This window comes from Mesocricetus auratus, unplaced genomic scaffold (assembly GCF_017639785.1).
Source record: "Mesocricetus auratus isolate SY011 unplaced genomic scaffold, BCM_Maur_2.0 Super-Scaffold_15014, whole genome shotgun sequence".
NCBI classification, from domain to species: Eukaryota; Metazoa; Chordata; class Mammalia; order Rodentia; family Cricetidae; genus Mesocricetus; species Mesocricetus auratus.
The window spans coordinates 37150284-37172810 of NW_024429186.1; the positions used below are offsets into that span (position 1 = coordinate 37150284).

The window sequence follows — 22527 nt, forward strand, 5'->3', positions numbered from 1 at the left end:
CTCCTTCCCCTCCAAAGGGTCATGGTGTTTTATCATAGCAATAGTAATCCTAACTAAGACAGGGACAACTGCTGACTCTTGCTAGACCTAGTGATCTCTACCCTATTGCATCCTCCACTCATCTCTGTGGGAATTTTAATATGATTAAATAATCTTAATTATACACACATATTGACATCCCAGGAATCTGATGAAAGTTACCTGGCAGAAAGCATAGGTGTACATTAGCTCTAACAATCTGGACTTTGCTTAACCACAATCCATGAATGAGATGTCATCTTAAGCCTGTGTGTGTGGCCACTTAATCATGTGTGTTTCAGTTTGGCTGAGTGAACATGTTCTGTAATTTCACTTTGGTCCCCTCCAACATCCTTAGCTTTTCAAGATGACTAACAACTTCAGTCACCTCCTCACTGGCCAAGCAAAACCAGTGAGGAGTTCCTTAGAGGTAAGTCAGAGGCACGATTTAAGCATAAGAATCTCTCTAGAATCTCCAGGCTTCCACAGAAAGGCAACTCAGGAGAATGGCAGCAAAATGCAAGCCTGGGATTTCAGGACGTGGTTCCAGGAACAAAGAGTACAGAAAAGTAGAACCCAGTCACTTTTTCCAGGCCAGCTGCCTCCATAGACAACACAGTCACATGGCAATAGGCAGCACTTATGAGCATGAGAAGACGCACATTTATGGACACCACAGCGGTCGCAAGTCACAGAAGGGAGTGAGCAGATCCGTCTGTGAACACCAGTTTCCCTCTTCACCCTGCTACGACTGCACTGTACCCATGGGAGCCTAGCTTACCAGTCCAGCTAGAACTGGCTTGATTAAAATATGATGTCTTTGGCCACTAAGAGTTCTCCTGGGGAATAATGGGAAACCAGCCAAACCACACTATGTGAGCAGACAGAGTCTCTCTCCTTTCCATGTGGACATGCTCTGGCCACAGCCGCTGTCTTCCCACCAGCTCCTCTGCTCTCTGACCCATCTTCCCATGGGGCACATCTGGCTGCCTTCAACTTACTCTTCACGCCCGCTCATATGGTTATACCTGTCCTCTCTCCATGGGAATGACAATTTCGGTCAAACCCTGACAAAAACGATGCTGTTTACCATGGCCCTTTGGAAGCCTAGGAAATCAGCCGTGGACAGAGAAAACCAGAAAGGGGCTTCCTCTGTTGGCCTGTCAGTTTACCTTTTCTCATCAGTTCCCTCCTTCCCCCTCAAGGCACTTGGGAACTCTGAGCAAACCCTGCTGACTTAGTACTTGGAAAAAATCCATGTGTCAAAAATGACCACCAATTTACAAACTTCAGTCAGGAAGATTTTGTTGGTTTAGGTTTTGAGACAGAGCCTCACTGACCTTGCCTCCTGAGTGACAGGATTATAGGCATGCACCACCACACCTAGCAGAAGGGTTAATTTCTTTTAAATTCACTCAGTCGCTATTCAATAAATCCTGAGTACCTGTACATACAAGGAACTGGGCTGAGATTAAGTCAGTACTGGAGGCACATGATTGACACCTGGCAATGTCAGTCTATCCTTGAATAAGAAACCCTATTTACAATTTCCTGAAACAAGTAACCCTGGACTAGTGCAGTCAAATGAACAATAGGAACCCAGGCTATTCTCTTGCTGTAAGTAAGGAGCTTTGCTTGGTAGAAAGAGTCAGAAAACATGAGACACTGTTTATGGTCAGAGTGTCATCCTCCTTAATATAATGGGCATCACAATACCTGATTAATTTACTAGACATTGTCATATTGAAAAGCAAAAGGGATAAAGTCAGTGAGATGCCTCAGTAGTAGAGGCTCTTGCTGCCAAACCCAAAGACCTGGGCTTGTTCCCCAGGACCCACATGATGGGATATGATAATTAACTCCCATAAGTTTTCCTCTGACCTCCAGATGTGCTCCATACCCACACATGTACATACACAAAACAAATAAATAGATAATATACACAAATGAGTTTTGTAGACTATGCAGTAAAATGCATAATACATAAAACAAATTCAACCTCAGGTTTAATGAACCTTTATAAGGTTTGAGAAATAAAAGAAAGGTAGTCCCAGCTAACAAGGTTGGTCAAAAATAACTGCTTTGATTCTTCTTCAAAGTACAAGGATTTTTTTTCTGCATGTATGTATACACTACGTGTATGCAGCACCTGAAGAGGCTGAAAGAAGGCACTGGACCTCTCATGAATGGAATTATAGTTGTCTGTAAGCTACCATGTGCATACTAAGAACTGAGCCTGGGTCTCGTGGGAAAGCAACCAGTGCTCTTAACCACTGAACCATCTCTCTAGCCTTTTGAATTTGTGTGTGTGTGAATATATAATATAAATATGTATATATGACACCCATGCTCCCTCACACACACAGGCATATACCAAGTACATATATGTGCATGTGTGCTTGGGTGTGTGAAGGTACATGTCTGTCAAGTGAAGACCAGAAGACCACCTGTCCTTCCTTGCCTTGTTTGAGGCAAGGTCTCTGTTCTTCTCTACTTCAAATACCAAGTATAGTGGTTCATGAGTTTCTAGAGATTCTCTAGTTTTTCATCTCCCTAAAGTAGCACTGGGGTCACAGACAGGCCGTGGTACCAGCTTTACATGGGTCCTAGAGGTTTGAACTCGTGTCCTTATGCTTGCGTGGCAAGTAGTTCACCCACTGAGTCTTCTCCCCAGACCAATGCTCTGAATCTTAAATGGAAAAGGAACTTTTGTAAGAAACACACTTTGCAATTTAATATATAGCTTTTGTAAAAGAGAAATATTTTGGTTACAAAAACAAAAGAAGTCCATGAACTAAAACAGTTAAGCATATTGTGGTGGGAATGAAACAAAAAAAACCCCAACTTAATACTAAGATTTGCCTCCATCTCAAACTTGATTGATACATGGAGTTCTTTAAAAATTGAATATTTACTTGAGATTTCCCCAATACACTCAGAGACCTCCAGTAAATGTTATGTAAGTTTCAGAATCACCAATTTAAGAAACTTAATATTTATTTTTGAAACATCTTTCAACTATATTATATTGACTTTATAATTTTAAAAAATCTTTGATGGTAAGGGCATAAAAATTTTAAAAATCTCATAGAACTTGCAGACCCCAAGAATCCAAAGCCCACAATCTGAGAAATACTGATTTTTTTCTCTCCCTTGCCTTTTATGGGTGAAGGAACAAATGACTCTCCTAACCACACAGATGGCTCCTAGCACAATCCAGCCAGAAAGCTAGGTCGCCCGATTTCTAGAACAGTAGTTTTTCCTCCTTTAGACAAGGCCTCCTCTGTCTGCAGTGCAGCTCACTATCTGTCCCAGACAGACACTGGCTTTGTAGTAGTCCAGAGACAGGGAAACAGATGGAGGGAGCAGGTTTTAGGGGAAGTGCTGTGGGTGTGGCAGCCATCACTGCAGCTGGGCCTGTATTGGAAGGGAAGGGACTCGCATGTCCACATTCTAGTGCACATCTTTGAAACAAAGAAAAGTTAGGCAGGAAAGCACAAGCAGCTTAGAAGAGACGCATTTCTGCCTAACAAGTTTGGGCAGAAAGTTCGAAGACCGTGGTCCTGAGCTACAGGCAGGAAAGGAACTCCAGAGGTATGAGGTTATAATTCAGGGTGGCCAATTTAATCAACTCATATTCATTAAACACCCACATGCACATGAAGCTTCCAGCTTACCCTTCCCTCACACAGCAGCATCCACAGGCCTGTTTTAAAAGGGCCACCCTGTTCAGTTTGGGAATCTAGCCAGGATGTTAAAGCAACTGCTTCCCTTCCTAAGAAAAATAGGGTAGACTTACCACCATGAGTAAAGGTTAAAGCCTCTAGTTTTACATCCCATCTGAAAGCTGGGAGGGACACAGGGAATGTTTTCCAGGGTTTGTTTGTAAAACTCAGTGATATATTGAACCTTTCTGTTTCAGACTAGCAACATCCTATGCCATCTCCATTCCAGACTTTCCTGAAGTTTCCTTGGGTGAGTTCTCTCTCCTTTATCTGAGCTGACCTTGAGCGCTTATAAATATTCCCACAGAGGGAATGGAGCATTATGGCCCTTGAGTTACTCATAATTAGCCAATCAACGATGTTGAGCACTTCCAGCCCTTGGATAACAAACTCATTGCAAGGAAGGAAAGCATGTTCTTACCATGGGCAGTTTCAACTGCCAGGAATGTTTTCAGCTCGAGTGATTTACCAAGCAACTTTTGATTTCCATCTGATGAGAGGACTGACTGAAGCTGTTAGCTGAGTCTCCCTAAGAGGCAGCTTTGGCAACCTTCTGGTAATAGGTGGTCTCTGAACGCTGGAGAGCCAAGCAGCACATCATTCTACTCCCTGTCCAAGGGTGTTGGCAGGTGTGGTGATTTTCCAAGAAATCGCTAATACTTCTGCAGGTTGTGTCCACAACATGGCACATGGGATCATTAGGAAAGACTGAAAAGCTGCCCTGACACCAGGCTCTTCTCTTATATGATGCTATCCACTGGTAAAGATCTCATGAAACCGAGTGTAAGACCCCAGGTATTCAAATTATAGTTTATAACACAAAGCATAAAGTAGGCGTTCAACCAAATACTGTTGTGCACTGTGTGGTTTAGGGAGTAAGGTAGGTTCAAGAGGTAGTAGACTCACAAAAAAAGAGGTAGGATGGCTGATATGCAGGGGTTGTGAGTATCTCCAAAGATAAGACCAGGGAAAATGGTTGTTTCTAAGACAGTTAGAAATATGAGCTACAAAATAAAATACCTTTACAGTTTGTAAAATCTTTATGAGTCTCTATTAGTTCTGCCATGGGTATACATGAAATGAGCAGGTTTATGTCTCTCTAGTTCAGGAGTAGCCAGGCGTCTTCATTATTAATGACTGGAACCTCACCAATGTGCTGCAAGCATCATCTCACTCCCCACTCCAAGTTAACCTTTATTTTAAACTTGGTGGCTTTCATTTAAGCTCATGCCAACACTTCAGAAACCCTACCAAATTTATATAGATTAAGACTCTGCAAGCCAATATAAGGCCCACAATTCTGTTATATCTCTTGGTTCTGTCACCTAATTCCTTAACTCATTCAACAAATATTTACCAAGTGCCAATTACATATGCCAAGCAAAGACACAAAGATTAGGGAAGCAGTCATGAGTGAGACAGACCTGTATTTGTAAGTGATGGGTGCTGTGACTGTGAAAGGGTCCCTGTGGGTGAAGTGGAGGGGATCCTGGACATATAACTAACTGATGGTCACACTAAAGGCCAGGCATGAGGTTTGGGAAGGCACTCTGAAAGCTGATCATTGGTGGCGTACACCTTTAATCCCAGCACTCGGAAGGCAGAGGCAGGCAGATCTCTGTGAGTTCGAGACCAGCTTGGACTATAAGAGCTAGTTCCAGGACAGGCTTGAAAGCTACACAGAGAAACCCTGTCTCAAAAACCAAAAACAAACAAACAAAAAAAGAAAGTACTATGGAGAGAGACAAAGGTGACGATAGAGAGAAGATTCAGCACAATGATAAGAGTTGTCAATGAGGAAACAAAAGCATTATTATTTAATTATTACAGTTTGTTTTCTAGATAGACCCAAACCTTCCAATATGCAGAGGAAAGGAGGATCTACAAACAAAAATGTAATCAATAATGAAAATTTGGAAAGTGCTGCTTCAGTTGGCCCTTAAGGGAGTAGGAAGGGGGCATTCAGTGTTAACCATCACACATGCACAGATCAGAGACACTCTTGAATTAGACAAGGTGATGCCCTTCTCTGAGGGCAGAGACAGGATCATCATGCAAATTTCAGGCTAGTTAGGGATTCATGGTAAAAACATTGTCCCCTCCCTAAAAAAGGAAAAAGACCCCTGCTTCTGCCTCTTGAAGTGCTGTTCCCTGCCATCAGCCACAGCTTTACCACACCTTTAAGCAGGGAGTGCTAATTTTTGGTTGCTGAAGCAGCTTCATCTCCACTAACCTTTACACACCATGACTATGTCAGTTTTTCCAAGCAGGAGAAATGGATGGAAAGCCAGGCCACATCTTAATAAGGCCCTGGTGAGCTAATGGGTGTGATTATTTCATTGTCTCGGATTCATGCCAGCCCAGGCTCATCAGATACAGGCACAATCCAGGAGAAACATGACCTCACTTTTGACATGGGGCTGTGCGCACAGATGCCAGCAGGAATTTAGCGATCCCTCAGCGCAGGTAAAACTCAACTCTTTATGGTTCCAGCTAATGAGAAGCACACCAAAGTTACCTAAAACAGTAAAGCTAATATTGACATTAGCGTGCTAGATATGTTAGGGTAAGGGAAGCCAGGAAAAACTGCTGAGGCCATCTGTGCTAAGTGTGTCGCATCTATAATGAGGCACATAGTTAAGATAAATTGCCATCTCTTTAAATGATTAAGTACCAGCTTTATGAAAAGCTATAGCCCTACCAGGACCACAGGGCTGTTAAGTGGGTTAAGGCTGCAAAGGTGAGAATCTCAAAATTCTAGTTGTGTCACAAACTGTTCATTGACTTGCAAAGCCTTTGCCAAGGTAACTTTTGTGTCTCAGTTTCCCCAAACAACAGAATAACAATTCCATTACTTAAACTGCACAGCTGTGAGGACAGCAGAGTTCTGTAGATCAGGAACATGTGTGTTTTCATGGTTGAATTCACAGACCCTTCCCAAAGTAGCATCCCAACATCTACTAGAAGACACCAGGAAGTACGATCCAAGGCTCCAAGCATTCTAATTGCACCTCAGAGCATGCTTGCTCACTATTCATACAATATTTCCTCCTGAACATCTAATATACCAGAATCATTCCCTGTTGTGGGCACGAGAGATATAATATTCTGGGATCTGGGATTTAGTTCACTGGTATAAAACAAAACAAACAAACCCAAGGGAAAAAGCAGACTTCTTTCCTGATCTTTTGGGACCTAGAGTTTGCTGAAGAGGCAGTACTAAAGTTGAGATTTACTCTTGTTTTGAGACAGGGTTTCTCTCCGTAACAGTCCTAGCTGTCCTGGAACTCACTCTATAGACCAGGCTGGACTGGAACTCACAGAGATCTGCCTGCCTCTGCCTGCCGGGTGCTGGAATTAAAGATGTGCGTCACCACCACTCAGCTGGATTGTCATTCTTTCAGAGACTCCAGAAGAAAATATAATGTTATCACCCTTAATGTCACTATTTCTTCTTAATTACCCACCAGCCTTGTGCTTTCTAGTTCCCAAATATGAAGCAGGGATCTTCAAATAATGGAATCCTAATTAACACTAGCAAATCTAAATATGTTCTGGGAAGTTCTCCAGCGACACCGTTCTTCTCTCAACTTACTGTTGGGTCTGTAGTACACGCAGATGGGAGAGCCAAGAGCTCTTGCACAGCTGAAAGAGAGGCATCGTCTGGGCTAGTCTCATTCTCTCACACATTCTTCCCCTTAGAGAACCCAAACAATCCTTTTCCAGGATTGCTTCTACATTTCCTGATTTATTTCCCAGCTTCCATCTGATTCCAGCCCCAGGCAAGTCTATGTAAATTTCTAAAAGTGTAAATTAAATCATGTCTATCTCTGTTTTAAAATCTGTACCATGTTTAGAGGAAAATTCCAAGTCTTCCCCTGGCTTTACACACCCCAGCTCAGGTTCTACAGATCTTAGCCTTTTAAAGTCAACTTATTAGCCATACTAAGTGGTTGAAAATATAAAAATAGATATCCAAAGGAGGTTTAAAGTTGTTAGGAATCACAAGTGGATGCTATTATTATTGCTATTTTTGCTGATAGAACAGTTACTCTTTTATGGTGGGTTTTAAATATTTTATCCTAAACATAAACTATAATTCCTGCCCATGTCTATTTATCTTTATAGACAGATTCTGTTACAGGTGAATACTTTCATTTTTGTTAATATGGTCAAGCATTAATTTCCTGCTATATATTTAACTTTGTGTTTTCCCCTTCTGGATGTAGATGTCCTTTGCAGGAAATAGCAGCTGTGCCACTAAGCCTGGACCTTGTCCAAGGTCATTTCCATATCCTGTGAGAATCATCCTCTCAAAGTTTGTTTTTCAGCAAAAAGAATAAAGATTATTTTTAAAAATATATATTGTACATAGCAATTTTTTCCAGAAGATCTGGAGAGATGACCAGGTCACAGTCTCCAACTCTTCAGCTTGTACCACACTAGTCATTATGTTTATTTCATCTACCACCTAAATGCAAGAGGTTCTGGGTGGTACCCAGTTGTCAGAAATGGCATATCATGTATTAGGAGGGGCAGCAAAGGACACAGTATTCATTTTAAAGAACAGCAGGAGTTTATGGGAGGAATTTCATTGACTAAATCACACCCAAATTCAAAGCCAAGTAGCTACAAGTAGCCCCCCCCGAGAAAGGCAGGGCCATGTGTGACATCTCACCCAAGAGAAAAGCAATGGTGCAATGAAGAGAGAACTGGAGGTTGGACAGCATCAAAACTACTTCTTGGGTGTTCTTGGCTTCTAAAGGAGAGTTTGGGTCTCCATAATTCAATTCAGTGGACCCAATCTGTGCAAGAATTAGTGTGCTAAAGGGCATCTCTCCCTAGCTGATACATCGCTAAGAACATCCTGATGGAGGCTTTCCAAATGGCATCCTAAACTTTACAAGTAACCAGACCCATTGGCACTACACTGGTGACTTAAATGACTTTATTTTTAGATAAAAAGTCAGCAAACACTAGAACAATCTATGGATTCACGCCATAAGCCCAATGGGTGGTATCAATATGGAACCATGTCTCATCTCCCCAGAGAGATGACTCATCGGGCTCTTCAGGACAAGCAAAGCTCTAGCTGTATGGAAAAGAGTTGGTCTATGAACTGAACTGTCTAACCAAGGAACATTATAGCCAAGACTATTACGTGTGTGTGTGTGTGTGTGTGTGTGTGTGTGTGTGTGATTTCCATCTTACTCTATACAGAGAAGGAGAAGGAGCAGCAGTCCAACCAAAGGGATTCTAGCAGTTATCCTCAAAAGCCACCAAGAAAACCCTGAACTTGTTGTCACAATTAAGATACACATCTAAACTACAATCTACTTTATTTATACTTAAGTTCCCTTCAAATCTTAGCAAATAGCTCTAATAAATCTACTGGCCCATTTTATGTATACAACAACAGAATGTTTTTCACTTTGGCAGGTAGGCATAGCTTTCCTGTATTCATTCCTGTAGTCATCTTTAGATAACTTCTCTCATCTTCCACTTTCAGGATGAAGTAAAAATTCAAAGCCTGTCTCTCCAATGAGAGACATGCAGGTCACACACTACCACCACACCACACTGGAGCACGTGGGGGCAGTTGTATCAAAATTTCAACACAGTGACCCAAACACATCTAGCATGGTGCAATCTCTGAGTCATCTCTGGTTAGAAACTATTGCTGAGAAAAAAAACAAAAATAATAATAATGTTGTCTGCTTTACTCTAATAAGTTATTCAACTTCTCGAAACTGTTTATTCTCTTGTTACAATATAGGCAAAACACTTGCTTCACAGGTTTTTTATAAGAGTTAACAGAAGAAAAAAAAAAGAAAAGAAAAATTGTTCATGACTAAAGTTAACTCTGTTCCTGATTAGTTTTCTGGTATTCTCATTCTCAGAAGCAACTCTTCTGTGATGGCTACTCTTGGTTGTCAACTTGACTATGTCTGGAATTAACTAAAACCCACGTGGCTGGGAGCACCTGTGAGGGACCTTCCTTCATTAAACTGTTTGAAGTGAAAATACCCACTGTTAATTTGGATCTTTTGAGGTGGGAAGACTCACCTTTAATCTGGGCCACACTGTCTGCTGGCAGCCTACAGAAAGGACATGGAAGGACGAAGCTTGTCTCTCTTTGCCTGCTTGCTCTCACTGGAAAGTCCATTCCTTCACCGGATTAGAGCCTACTGCTTTGAGATTCCAACATAAACTGAAGACCAGCAGAGACATGCAGCCTCCTGGACTGAACAACTACAGAATTCTTGGACTTTCCATTGGTAGACAGTCATTGTTGGACCAGCTAGACTACAGCCTGTAAATTACTCTAATAAATCCCTTCTACATCTGTATAGATTCATTCTATCAGTTCTGTTACTCTAGAGAACTATGACTAATACATCCACCCAGCTTTAGTAGCATTTCATCAGTAATAAAAAGACTACCTCTAAGTCATCAATAAATGAATAAATAGAAAGATTCTGCTAACTCTTTTTGGACTTTTAACTGATCTATTGCTATTAAGAATTGATTCTAGAATGTTCCTTAAGAGCTCTTCTGCATGATTGCCAGAAGTTTCAGAATGCCCATACCTGTGAAGGCTTCATAAATGTTCCCCACTCCCTTTTATTCAACAAAGCGTCTCTACCACTGGTGACCTCAAGTCCTAGGATCTAGTACAACAACCTTTATGATAAAATGGCGATTGCAGTTTGAGTTTTTCTATCTGGCCCAGGTTAATCTCCAGTCCTGCTGTAAAGAAATGCTTCTTTTAAGTGCTGTGAATTCTACTTGGAATGTTCTTCTCTGTTTTGCTGCTTTATAAACTCATTCACCATCGTCTTTGGTTCTCTCTGCACCTGTACATTCCCACGAAGCAAAGGTTCCCTTCGTGCGTGTCCCTCCGACCTTCAGGAACCCACTTTTCAGACGCATTTGAACAACCTTTGCTCTACTCTATATACTATTTATACCCTGAATCTTGCTATATAGCAGACATTCGATACTGAGTGAGAACATCATAAGCCAATTAAAATACATTAACAAAAAGTTCCTGATTTTCAGATGACTCCTAACAATTTACATGTAAGGTTATATGTCTGTGGTTAAGTCTTGAGATCCCCAAACTTCTCTGTAAGAAACAGGACTATGGTAAACTTTCCATTTAACACACTTACTTAATTTAGTCTGGGTTATAAAGTCATGACTAAGGATGTGACTACCAAGCACAGTTTGGAATAACATTATTGTCATTGTTTTGTTCATAAGCGTCATTAAGTGGCCCTTTTGCAGAGGCTTCCAGGTTGCCTGCCTGTCAAGTAGGACAATCCACAATGACAAGGACTCCATAGCAGTCTGTAGACCCTTCCTGTATTTTATAAAGAGCACTTCAAATGCTCTTTATAAAGAAAATCTGCTAGTGTCCCAAAGCTCCTGAGAGTGAAATGCTAGAGTTAGAAGCTGCCTGAAGCTCACTTACACACTGAAGTTATTAATCCCCTTCTTATATGTTTGATATAAGCCGTAGGGCACTTGGGAGGGTGATCCAATTACCCAATTCAGAGAATTGCCCTTTTCTTTCAACCAAGTTCAGAGCTCTGAATTTTTGTTCCACCAATGACTTTTTGTTTCAGTCAAACAAGGTCAAGGAAGAGGCCAATATCTGCCAAGGCCAACAGGGGTTTCATTTACATGCCCACTAATTCCAGCAACATAAGAACCTCTTGAGAGCATTAAACTGGGGTGGGGGACAACAGGCCTGTTATTTATTTACCAGCTCTCAATGCCACGACTGCCATTTCCTTGCAGTTCAACATTTTAGGTTACCATTTTGGATTTGACGAGTCTTTTGTATATCTGGAAGCTGTGGTGGGATGTGTCAACAGGCAAAAAGCTGGGAGGGTGTGGAGAGGTGATCCTCAGAGGAAGGCTGCTTGAATCTAGGGGCACAAGGCAAATTATGCACAGTCTGCATTTCCTGGAAGTCAGACTTTTTAAAGCCGACTAGAGGTTAGGGGTTTTCTTTCACTACCTATCATCTGTCACAGATTTTATTATTTTGTTTGTTTGTTTGTTTTTACTTATTTGTTTTGAGTGCTGTTTATTTTAGAATTAACACAAAGTCAGAGTCAGTATATCTTTTTGTTCCCATCATGGCCAGAAAGAGGACAGTCTGGCTAATGTCTTATCATTGTGAGAAAGAGACATAGGGTATCTTTTGGAGTCGACCATAGGACATTTATTACTTGACGATGATGAACATTACTTCAGTTTAGAATAAGGATTAAACTAATGGTGCAGGGGTTGGAGATTTGACTCAGCAGTTAGGACCACTGGCTGCTGTACCAGAGGGCCCTGGTTCATTTCCCCCCAATGGCAGCTCACAACTGCATGTAACTTCAGTTTCAGGGGACAGGATACTCTCACACAGACATATATGCAACAAAACAATGAACATAAAATAAAAATAAGTAATAAATTAAAAAACAAACCAATGGTGCAGAGAAAGAAAACAGTATGTCAGTGCATTTGTCAAAACTTCTAGGGTACCTACTTCAGAATCTAGAAGAATTAAAATGATATAGAAGTCAAGAATGAATCTTGGAGATGTTCATTGAACTCAAAGATAACTAATTTTTTAAAATGTACCACAAAGTGGTATCAGTCTCTGAACTGCTATATGTTTACAAGAGCATAATCAATGGTCACATCTGAAAGACTCACCTTCCTGTATATTTCACAAAAATATTCAAAATGTTATTGAAAGAAAGTCAGGAAATTAAGAGGCATTAATAAGGTATAATTAATAAAATGTAAGAAAAGTATTATTTCCTAGTGTCCAGGTCAGAAAGCCAATAGTTTTTGAGCTTGGTAGAAGTGATAAAATTTTATACATAGGAGTATTAAAGAAATCAAAGGAAGAAAACATCATGGCCTTAAAGCAAAACTTACTGATGTAGTTAACTAAGAGATGATTTTTTTTAATTTCATGTGCTTTGGTATTTTGTCTGCATGTATGTCTGTATGATGATATCACATCCCCTGGAACTGGAGTTACAGGTAGCCGTGAGCTGCTGTGTGGATGCTGTAAATTGAACCCGGGTCCTCTGGAAGAACAGCCAGTGCTCTTGACTACTGAGCCATCTCCCCAGCCCCACAAGAGACAATTTTTGATGTGCACTACTGATGGCTTGGATCAAGACTGTCTTAATTGCCTTTTTTTTTTTAAAAGAACTTCTAGACCACACTGTTTAGCTAATGGCCTGGAAAGTAAAGCATCTTAGTTATAATCTGAAGTCGTGGCTTTAGTTGATTTGGTGGTGTTAGGAACTACTTTCAACTGTCTAACCTCAGTCTCTCCAGATGAAATATCAAGATTGCATGGCACAGCCTGGTCTACCTCGGGTACTCATGCAGGCTCCATGGTTAAATTATGCTCCATTAGAAGGCCTGAAACACAGGAGGAAGCCCCATGAGACAAATGGACAGCTCTGTGTTAGCAGAACTATAGAGTGTGGGTAGAGCACTCATCTTTTCTTATCACAGGGCTGGACCAGGCACGGAGCCTGACTTCTCTGTTTCCTACACAAGCCTCCTTCCTGGGCATTCCCCAGCAGCTCTAGGGTGTTCTGAGGTGGCATACAAGGCCTGCCTTCCTCTCGATTCACTTTCTATATTCCCTTTGCTAGGAATCCCAGCCCCTCCCCTCTTATCCCCTTTCAAGCACTTTCTTCAGACTCAGGACGGGGTGAAAAATGTGAAGGAACACATTTCTGAAGTCCTGCTGAGCTCCCTCACCAAAGAGGGCAACTGGAGGCCGGGACAGGAGATGTAGGCATCGATCGCCGTTCTGCCCCCAGCACCTGCCAATTCCTGCCTGAAACTATCCAAAGAATGCTGGGCTCCAGGGATCATGAGTGCAAAAGAGGGTAACTGAGAGAAGGGAAAACACAGTTCTGGTCTCAAAGCGGCAATAAAAATAAAATTAAACCCTCTCTCACACACATAGGATTCTTTATGTCCTCAATTGAAGTCGCCTGAGTACTTCACACTGGAACTATGGGCAAGAGGATTTTCTGAAAAAACAAACCACACACACAACAGACCTTACTGCTCCCTTGAAGGGGCTTATTAAAGGCAAACAAGGCCTCCCATCATTCCTGTGAGAGACCATTGTCCCCCTTGTTGCCACAGCGCCCTGTGAGGCTGTGGGAAACAAATGACCTCAGAGGCTCTGCAGTGTGTGTCACTGCAAAAGAAAAGAGAATCTAGGGGGTTGGGGGGTAGGGGGAAGGGAGCTGCTGGCTTGCAGAGCCCTCCACAGCCCGGCAGTCCTCCAATGATATCCCTCCAGGCACAGCAGGAAGGAGGCTTGTGGGCCCCAGGAGTCTCTATCCCGCCTGTAACGGGATTAGGCTTCCCTTCTCAGCAGCAAAGCGTCCTTCTGGATGTCCTGCTGCTCACACTGGGCACTCTGGACTCTAATTGGTCCCCCCCACAAAATGCCTGGTGGCTGCCTGTGTCGTACTCAGTTTCATGCGTGTCCTGCGTCAGCAGAAGGCTCTTCTGAAGCCAGGGAGAGTGGTTGTGAGCAAGGGGAGAGGATGAGGGGGTAAGCCGGGGATGGGCGAGGGACATATAAACAAGAGCAATTCCGAGACCAGGAAGGTGGGGGAGGGGGGAGAGAGAAGGGATGATGGCAAAGCAATGCTAAGATAAATATTCAGCAGGCTAGAGAAGGCAGCTCATTGTGGCCTTGCTCTCCCTTGGAACTTGTGTGAGAAAGCAAGCATACAGCCTAGTCAGAAGTGTACCTTCCCATGGACCAGTCTCTGTCATTGGTTCTAACACACTGTTCTCCCTGTGTGTCTGTGACACTGAATTCCCAGCTCACCAGGGCACATAGACATAGCGGATGATGTGCACACACTCTCCAGACACTCCCCACAAGTCTTGACTTCAGGGTTCCCTCAAAGGAGAAACTGTATTTGAGTATTCCACTTTACTTTCAGAAGTGGTGCCAGGCCCAGCCCTATTGCTTGAACTACAGGGTGACATTGGCCAATGGGTGGAGGACAAAACTAGGGAGATGCCAGAGTTCACACACTTCAGGGAAGTACAGCCATCAGACATCTGAAGATACTTCTGTTTCTATTCTTGACCTAACCTACAACATGCAAACAGGAACAAAAGTTAACTTCATATATAGTAACATTTATGGTTTATATGTGAAATTCTTATATACATGCCATTTCTGTGGACATGCATATATACAGGTTTATGCATTTTTCCTAACCATTGATTATTTGTGTTACCTCATCAAACATTTTCTCTATGTACAATACCAGTTTCCTAAGTATTAAGAGTTAGAAAAAATTGTTTCATTCATAGGGTTTGTTTTGGCCTCTCTGAAACATGGAGATGTGGTGTTCTTCAGTGGAGAGTAACAAAAGTGCTAGGTTTGTTGACTAGGAAAAATCTTTCCTTTAGGAGCAGCCTCACTGTGGTAATGTAGGTTTTCATGCCAAATTTGCAACTGGGAAATACTAGTTTGGGAGAAACTGGGTTTGGTGCAAAAAGGTTTTGCCCATTTTGAGTTGCTTATCAAAACAAATTCCTGGCTGCTTGCCCTTCCCTCGGCAGTGCCCAGGACAGTGCAAAACACCACTGGCATCGGCCTTGAGAGACACGCATTTCTGCAAAAGCAGACTAGGGGCAATGATGAGAATGGGCTAAGAGTGCTACATTTCTATTATGCTTCCCACGGAGTAACTGTGAAACATGTATGCCAGGAACATGAACTCAACATTCCGAACTTACTCTGTGTGCCTCTACTTTCTCACTTAAAATAGGTTGTTATGAAAATGATCCCGGGTGGGTAGATGTAACATAGATGGTTCATGTATAAGGTTCACAAAAATAAAATAATAAAAGCATATTTTACAAAGGAGAAAAGGAAAGCTTATGTAAATGAGCTGATATATGAAAAATCCTGTAATAATGCTTGGCAAGTAGTAGAAATATTAATCATTGTAATGATGGCTTACTCCCATTTAGGAATTTAAGCCCTCTAGTCATGGATTAATAAGCATGATAAAAGCTAACATTTCTGGGTTTGTTTTGTTTTTGTTTTTTTGTTTATAAAAGTTCATGTGTCAGGCACTGGTAGTCCTTTCTATATATTATTTTGTTTTGTTTCTTCTGTAACCCACGGAGGTATCGTCTTGGGAGCTCTCTATTAATTTAAGGCTGCTATTTGATTGTTGTAGACTTACAAAAGCAGTGGCTTTATTCTGGTTAGCTTAATGTCTTTGGAGGTAACTATAAATACTGCAAAGGAACATGAACCACATCAAGGAAAGAAGGAAGACACCGATAACCTCTCTCCTCCACCTCACTCCTATTCCCATTAAATGAGGATGAGTATGGCTATGTGTGTGCTTATATGTGTGCTTGTGTGCACATGTGCACAGTGTGTGTGTGTGTGGCACTGAGGAAGAGGGAACACTGAAGCTCTAAGGAACAAAACTACTGGGCCAAGCATAAGACCGCGGCTCCTCAAATTCTTGGTCCAGGTGCCAAAACCTATTTCAGTTCATCATTTAGCATGTCTTTCTCAAGCGTCTAATAAAACGAGGTCCTGAAATGGAGATGAGTTAGCTCTGGGGTCAATTTTGTCCAGTCACTTAATCATTATGTAAGCTCAAACACTTAAGATTCCGTTTCATCTGTAAATGGAGATGCCACCTATGACAACAGGGTTGTTGGGAAGACAGCAGACATTGCTTACAAAAACAGAGCATAGTGCCCAGCAAATGGAAAAACAAGGGATCATCATGACTGCTGCCCCCTCAGGCTGGACACCATGGTTGGCTCTACTTTCCAGGACTTCAGCCAATGAAAAGGGAAACAGAAATCAAGATACCATGTTTTCTCCTAGGCTACCAGGTGTTCGAAACAGCCCAATAGGATGGTGAGATGGCTTCCCTGGGGAGGTGGGGAGCGAAGAGGGAAACAGCAGGGTCAGAAGGGGGGGGAGCAGCCAGAGGAAGCCTGAAGAGGTTGGGCAGGGCTGGGGGAAGGAGCAAGCTATGTCTGCCTTTGCCAGCAGTTCAAAGGGGGCAGAGACCAGACACACTCCAGGAGATTCTTCTTGAAACTGCCAAACAAATTGTTTTGATTGTTTTAAGTGCTTGCTGTTGGGGACCCAGGAGCTCAGCCCAGATGGAGCAGGTCCAGTTCCCCTACCCTGCAAACACCGCAGAAGGTCAAAAGCAAACACATAAAAAGAGACTCTCACCAAAGGCAGGCCGGAGAAGACTTGCCCCTCCTCTCTCATTTTTCCCATTGCCTGAAAGGGCTGGTCTCTAAAGTCTTTATTTCAAACAAAAAGAACGGATAGCCCCGGCTTCTAAACACTGGCACTGTTTCATAGAGCGAAAGCACGCCACCCACCACACTCGAGCATTCAAAAAGATCCCTTGAGTCCGCCACCGGGACACAAAGGTGAACCTTCACCTCTCCAGGCTGGCCAGAGGTGCCTGCCTAGGCCTGTGGGTCAGCCCGGCCCCTCCCTCCACAGCTGTTTGTATTTATAGTTCAGTACCTTGAACTAGGCGAGGCGCTTTCATTCCCCAGTGATAGCTTTTCTCCTCGCCCCAGCTCCCCAAGCCCTCTCCTTAAACAACAAAACCCTGCCTGGCCCGAGCTAAAGGAATGCAGTCACCCAGAAAGGGAGACTTTATGAGCTCTCTGGGAGCTCTGGGCAGACGGAAGGGATTAAAGCGAGGTGTGCTTTATGTTTTTTGTCCTGTCCTCTTTGCTGCCTTCTGGAGTAGCCAGTTCCCCACCTCGGACAACTCAGCCTGTTCCTCTCCATGGGCTCTGTTTTCCTTTCTTCCCCCTGTGGTTCTGGGGAAGGTGGAAGGAGAATGCAATAAAAATTTCATCTTAGACGCATCATAAAACCTGGAGAGGCAGCTTCAGACAGGTGGGGTGGGCTGCACCAGGAGAGGCTGGCCCAAAACAGCTCAGGCAGCGGGAGTGGGGGATGGGGGTGGGCTGCCATATCCTCCCCTGGCAGGATGGGTTTGGGGAGATTTTTTAAAAAGCATTTCTAAGGTACTTGCTTGGACTGCAACACAGGGCGCAGCTTAATTCCATCCTGTCTAGGATTGGCACATCTTTAACAGGTATTATGAATTTCTTCATTTGGAAGGACACGCCAGCTCCTCGGAATACTTAATCATGAAATAATGTTCTCAAAATTACTTTCTGATGATTTTCAATATTTTCGTTATCATGGGTTGGTACATTATATACACCAACTGAATTTATAGCCCAGATTCTGCATTCCACCGACCAACAGACCATAACCCTCACAGAGTGTTCAGACAGATCCAAACAAGCAAGTCATCCCAAGAAAAATACAAATGGACAATAAATATTTTTTTTAAAAAGACACACATTGCCTCCAGTAATCAATCAAAGCAAAGCAAACATGAAGCCAGTACAATGTCACTTTACGTATAAGAGTCACAGAGGTTGAGAAGAATTAACTACCAGTTCAGTAACTGTGTGTGTCCACAGGCACTCCTGACCGGCATGCAAATGATATGCTGCCAACAGGCCTTTTGAGGAAACACCTATTGGATCCACCGAGGCTATTCAGGGTTACATTCTAAAGGCATAGTTAGACGAGTACAGAAATCTGGATGTAAAAGAACGGTCATCATACATTTTTAATGATAGAAAAATTGGAAAAAATGAAATGATCAACAGTAGGGAAATGTAAATGGGTTATGGCACAGAATATTAGTCAAAAGAAGTGATGATATTACTTTTTACAGACATAAGCTTGCTCACAACAAACTGACTTTCACAGTAAAGAAAGGTCACCAATAGCCAGATGAGTAGGACTGTTTTCTGATTGGGGGCGTGTGCGAATGTGACATGTACAAGTGCTGAGGTCCCTCCTCACCAAATTCTTCTCTCAGAAGAATGACCTTAATTGATTTATATTTATATAATTAGTGGTTTTTACCCCTAGTACTCAAAATCCACTAACATTTCTTTTTTATTAAATTTTGTATTATTTGAAAATTTTAACTTTAGATATATTTTGATCATATTCTTCCTCACCCCTGTGTCTTGTTTTGTTTCTAATTAGACAACAATAACAATTGGTCTATCTTCAATGGGATTAAAGAAAAAAAAAACCCAAACTCCTAGAATAATCTCAACAGCAAAACTGTCAGATTGAAAACCAGAAAGACAATCACAGGCAGCTGATATCAGAGGGTTTGCTAATGTTGGGAAAAGTGTGCTTCAGGCCTTAGTGCTATAGAGCTGGGGCTACCCAGGCCTGCTGGAGGCCAGAAGAATTCACTATGAGCACTAGATGCTAGATATGGAGCTGAAGGATTTAGTGTTTTTCCTGATGAGTTCCAGTATTGCCGTGACCACCAGATCTTCCCTTGCTATGCCTGAATTCCTCCCTTTGAAATGAGAAAGTTTATTTACTCTGTATCATTGTATGTTGGGAGTAAACCGGGGTTAACTCAGAAAAGACTTTGGGCATTTGAATAGTGTTGCTACTGTAAGATGATGGAGATCTTTTATATTGGACTGAATACACTGTGTATTTTGAGATGACCACGAGACTGTGTAGTCAGAGGTATTCAGTTATGTTTTGGATGTGAAACACCCCTTAAAGACTTACCTTGCCTCTGAGCACTTGGTCCCTGGTGATGCTATGTTTGGAAATCAGGGGCCTTTAGGAGTTCAGTCTGCTGGAGGAAGTGGGTCACAGGCCTATGTTATAGTGAGGTCCCACTTCCAACCCTGGTCTCTTTCTCTCTGCTCTCTGGCCCGATGAGATATGAGCAAGTAGCCTGATGCTTCTGTTGGCACAGGCATGTCACTCCTGTTGCCATGACTACATTTCTGTGATGGACTGTACTCCTAATGATGAGCTCAAACAATTTCTTCCTATCTGAAGTTGCTTTTGGTCAGGTACTTTGTCATAGCAATAAGAAATGTAACTAATACAGGAATATAGAAAACATATTTGCACTAGTCCACCAAAGCCAGAGTGCCAACTCTACTATCCCTGAATAGGGTCTACTGGATGACTGCCTATACCCCACAAAGATACTGTCCTCTTCACTGAGCCCATCCCACCTTAGTCACAGAGTTCACTTTACCAGAGTTCTTGCTTAAATGCCCAAAGTACTCATACCTCATACAGTAGGCTGGCCTTGAACTTAAGTGATATGTATAATTCTTATAATAGGGCATCACCAATATATAACACCATAAGCAGTAAGGACCATTGCTCCTTTTTGAAATTATTACATAGTACCTTTTCCTAATATTTTTATAAGTAATCTATGGTCAGGAAAGTATTGCCACTGCACTGAATTTTTATTTATTTTATGGAAATGGTAATAGGAGAGGACCATGGCTCCTTTTTGACATTTTAACATAGTTTCTTTTCCTAATATTTTCATAAGTAATCTATGGTCAGGAAAGCATTGCCACTGCACTGAATTTTATTCGTTTGTTTTATGGAAATGGTGATAGGAGAGGATCGTACACACATCTGATTAGCCTCACAAGAGGTTTGAATAGTACTTATATGCTATTTAAGTAAATGCCCCAGAGACCCTGGGCTCATCCATTAACTAATTCTATCATGCATTCAGTTAATATGTACTTATCTATGCTCATGGCTCAGTAGTCCCCTGTAGAAAAATGACTCTCAAATGCTCAGACCTCTTCATCCTCTTCCTTGTACTATTCCAAAGGCACCTCAGACAATATCTCCATAGCCAAGATAATAATCAGGTTATGAATTCACATTCTATACTTCTCCTCAGTCCCCTCTACCCCCAGTTTGGAACAAGGGGCCCTGAATATACTAGGCAAATATTCTACTACTGAGATATGCTCCACATCCAAGTCTTTAACCTGCCGAGCATCACCTCAATGCAATTAACAATCACATCTGCTTCCCAGGGGGACGCCCTCATTTACCTATCTAATCCCTTCTCTACACTACAATAGTGTCTTTCCAGCAAGCAAATCTCACCTCCTAATGCCTTTTGTTGCTTGGAGCAGGTCAACAGTACCCATTTGTCCTTGAGTAAAGACAACACTCCATGGAAGGCTGCCCCTGACTCCAGTCCACGTGTGCACATGTCCTCATTTCCTTGTGGCCTCTTACACATGCTGTGTACGTGATGACTTTCCACCATGAACTGCTGTCACCAATGCCTACTCCCTTTCTTAGAGAAGGCCTGTAAAGTATGCTTGACTCTCTTACAGAGTTCTTAGTCCCCTCAATGTGTTCATCTCCTTTGAGGTGTTGTTTATTCTTTGACTCATGTTTATTCCTCCTCCACACTATAAGCTTTGTGTAGGCAGAGGCCAGATTTTTTAAAAAAGGGTTTCTCTGTATTACTTTGGAGGCTGTCCTGGAACTCACTCTGTAGACCAGGCTGGCCTCGAACTAGAGTGCTGGGATTAAAGGCGTGAGCCACCAACGCCTGGCTCATTCTGTATTTTTCTAATTCTTGAACTTTTGTTCCCTTAGTGTAGCCAATTCTTTCCCTCATACGTTAAAATTCTATTCCCACTTTAAATGCCACTACCTCACGTCTAGCCTCCATTTCTGACATGATTTGGGTCTGGTTTAGTTCAGGGTGTCATAAACACACAACTGCCTTTCAGCAAGGTCCACATCTTATCTGTCTCCAAATCCTGCTGCCAGCAAGACCACCAACATGAGGGCCTAGGACAGCACCTTCCCTCAGTTACTGTAAAACTGAATTCTGCAGAGCCACAAGGAAAAGATTCCTTGTCTAGAACTGGAGGCCAACACACTGCATGGACATACCGCTGCTATGTCACCCCACCCATGACTTTCCTGATGCTGGGCCAGACATTCTGGTAGGTTCTTTCATAAGCAAAGTCAGACTGATGCAGTTTTTATTCTGGATCATCTTGGCATGTGAAACAGAGAGCAGTAATAGGCCATAGCCTTCCATGTAAGCATCAGAGCAAGTGTAATCAGCGGGTTTGATGAATGAAGGTAGAGGGAGTTGACTATACGGGGCAACCACCACCTCCCCTTCACTAAATCAGGGCAACTGTCTATCTTCACTTAACTCTGTTTACTTAAACACTAGCTGAGAGAAACTTATTGTAGTTTATCCCTCTGTCTCACGGTTGCCACAATATAATTTTCAAATGAAATTTCTAAGTGCAGACCACACACGCTATTTCAGTGGGCCTAATATTGATTTATGTTAAGACTGGGGATGGAGGTGGGGGGTAGGGAGACATGCTGAAGAAAGATGCTTCGCCAGCAATTTTGTGCTGCCAGCAGTTGCCTGCTACTGAAGCATGCAGATGTAGTTTAGTGTCTCGGTTACTGATGCATTTGACCATCTGACGGTTAGATCACCTCTGCTACACCAAGTAAGGATGGAAAGTCAGAGTCTTGATTCCTAAGACAGTTGTGGTGAGGGAATATAAATTAAAAGACCCCTGCTTGCTGAGCCATCATTCTGAGGACATCAGAATGCAATTTGTTGGATAGATTCTATAATCTGCAGATGAAGGCAGTTATAGGGCTCAAGTTTATCCAGTGTTAACAAGCCCTAATAGTCTAGTTCAGCTCAGACATAACAAACGGAAATGGCTTTAAATTATCCTTCCCTAGAGACATGATTTCATAAGAGAACAAACTCTATATGTGCACAGAGAGATTTCCAATGTAAAC

At 42.4% G+C, this 22527-nt stretch overlaps 1 protein-coding gene and 1 long non-coding RNA gene across 4 annotated transcripts in view; one reads left to right on the forward strand and one right to left on the reverse strand.

Annotated features, from left to right (window-relative positions):
* Positions 1-22527, reverse strand: part of Rad51b (RAD51 paralog B) — a 536305-nt gene that overhangs the window by 78075 nt on the left and 435703 nt on the right. The gene's annotated exons all lie outside the window — the stretch shown is intronic.
* LOC121139315 lies at positions 3361-10323 on the forward strand. Its single transcript, XR_005876246.1, has 3 exons — positions 3361-3612; positions 3941-3993; positions 9644-10323. It is a non-coding gene; the product is annotated as an uncharacterized LOC121139315 (long non-coding RNA).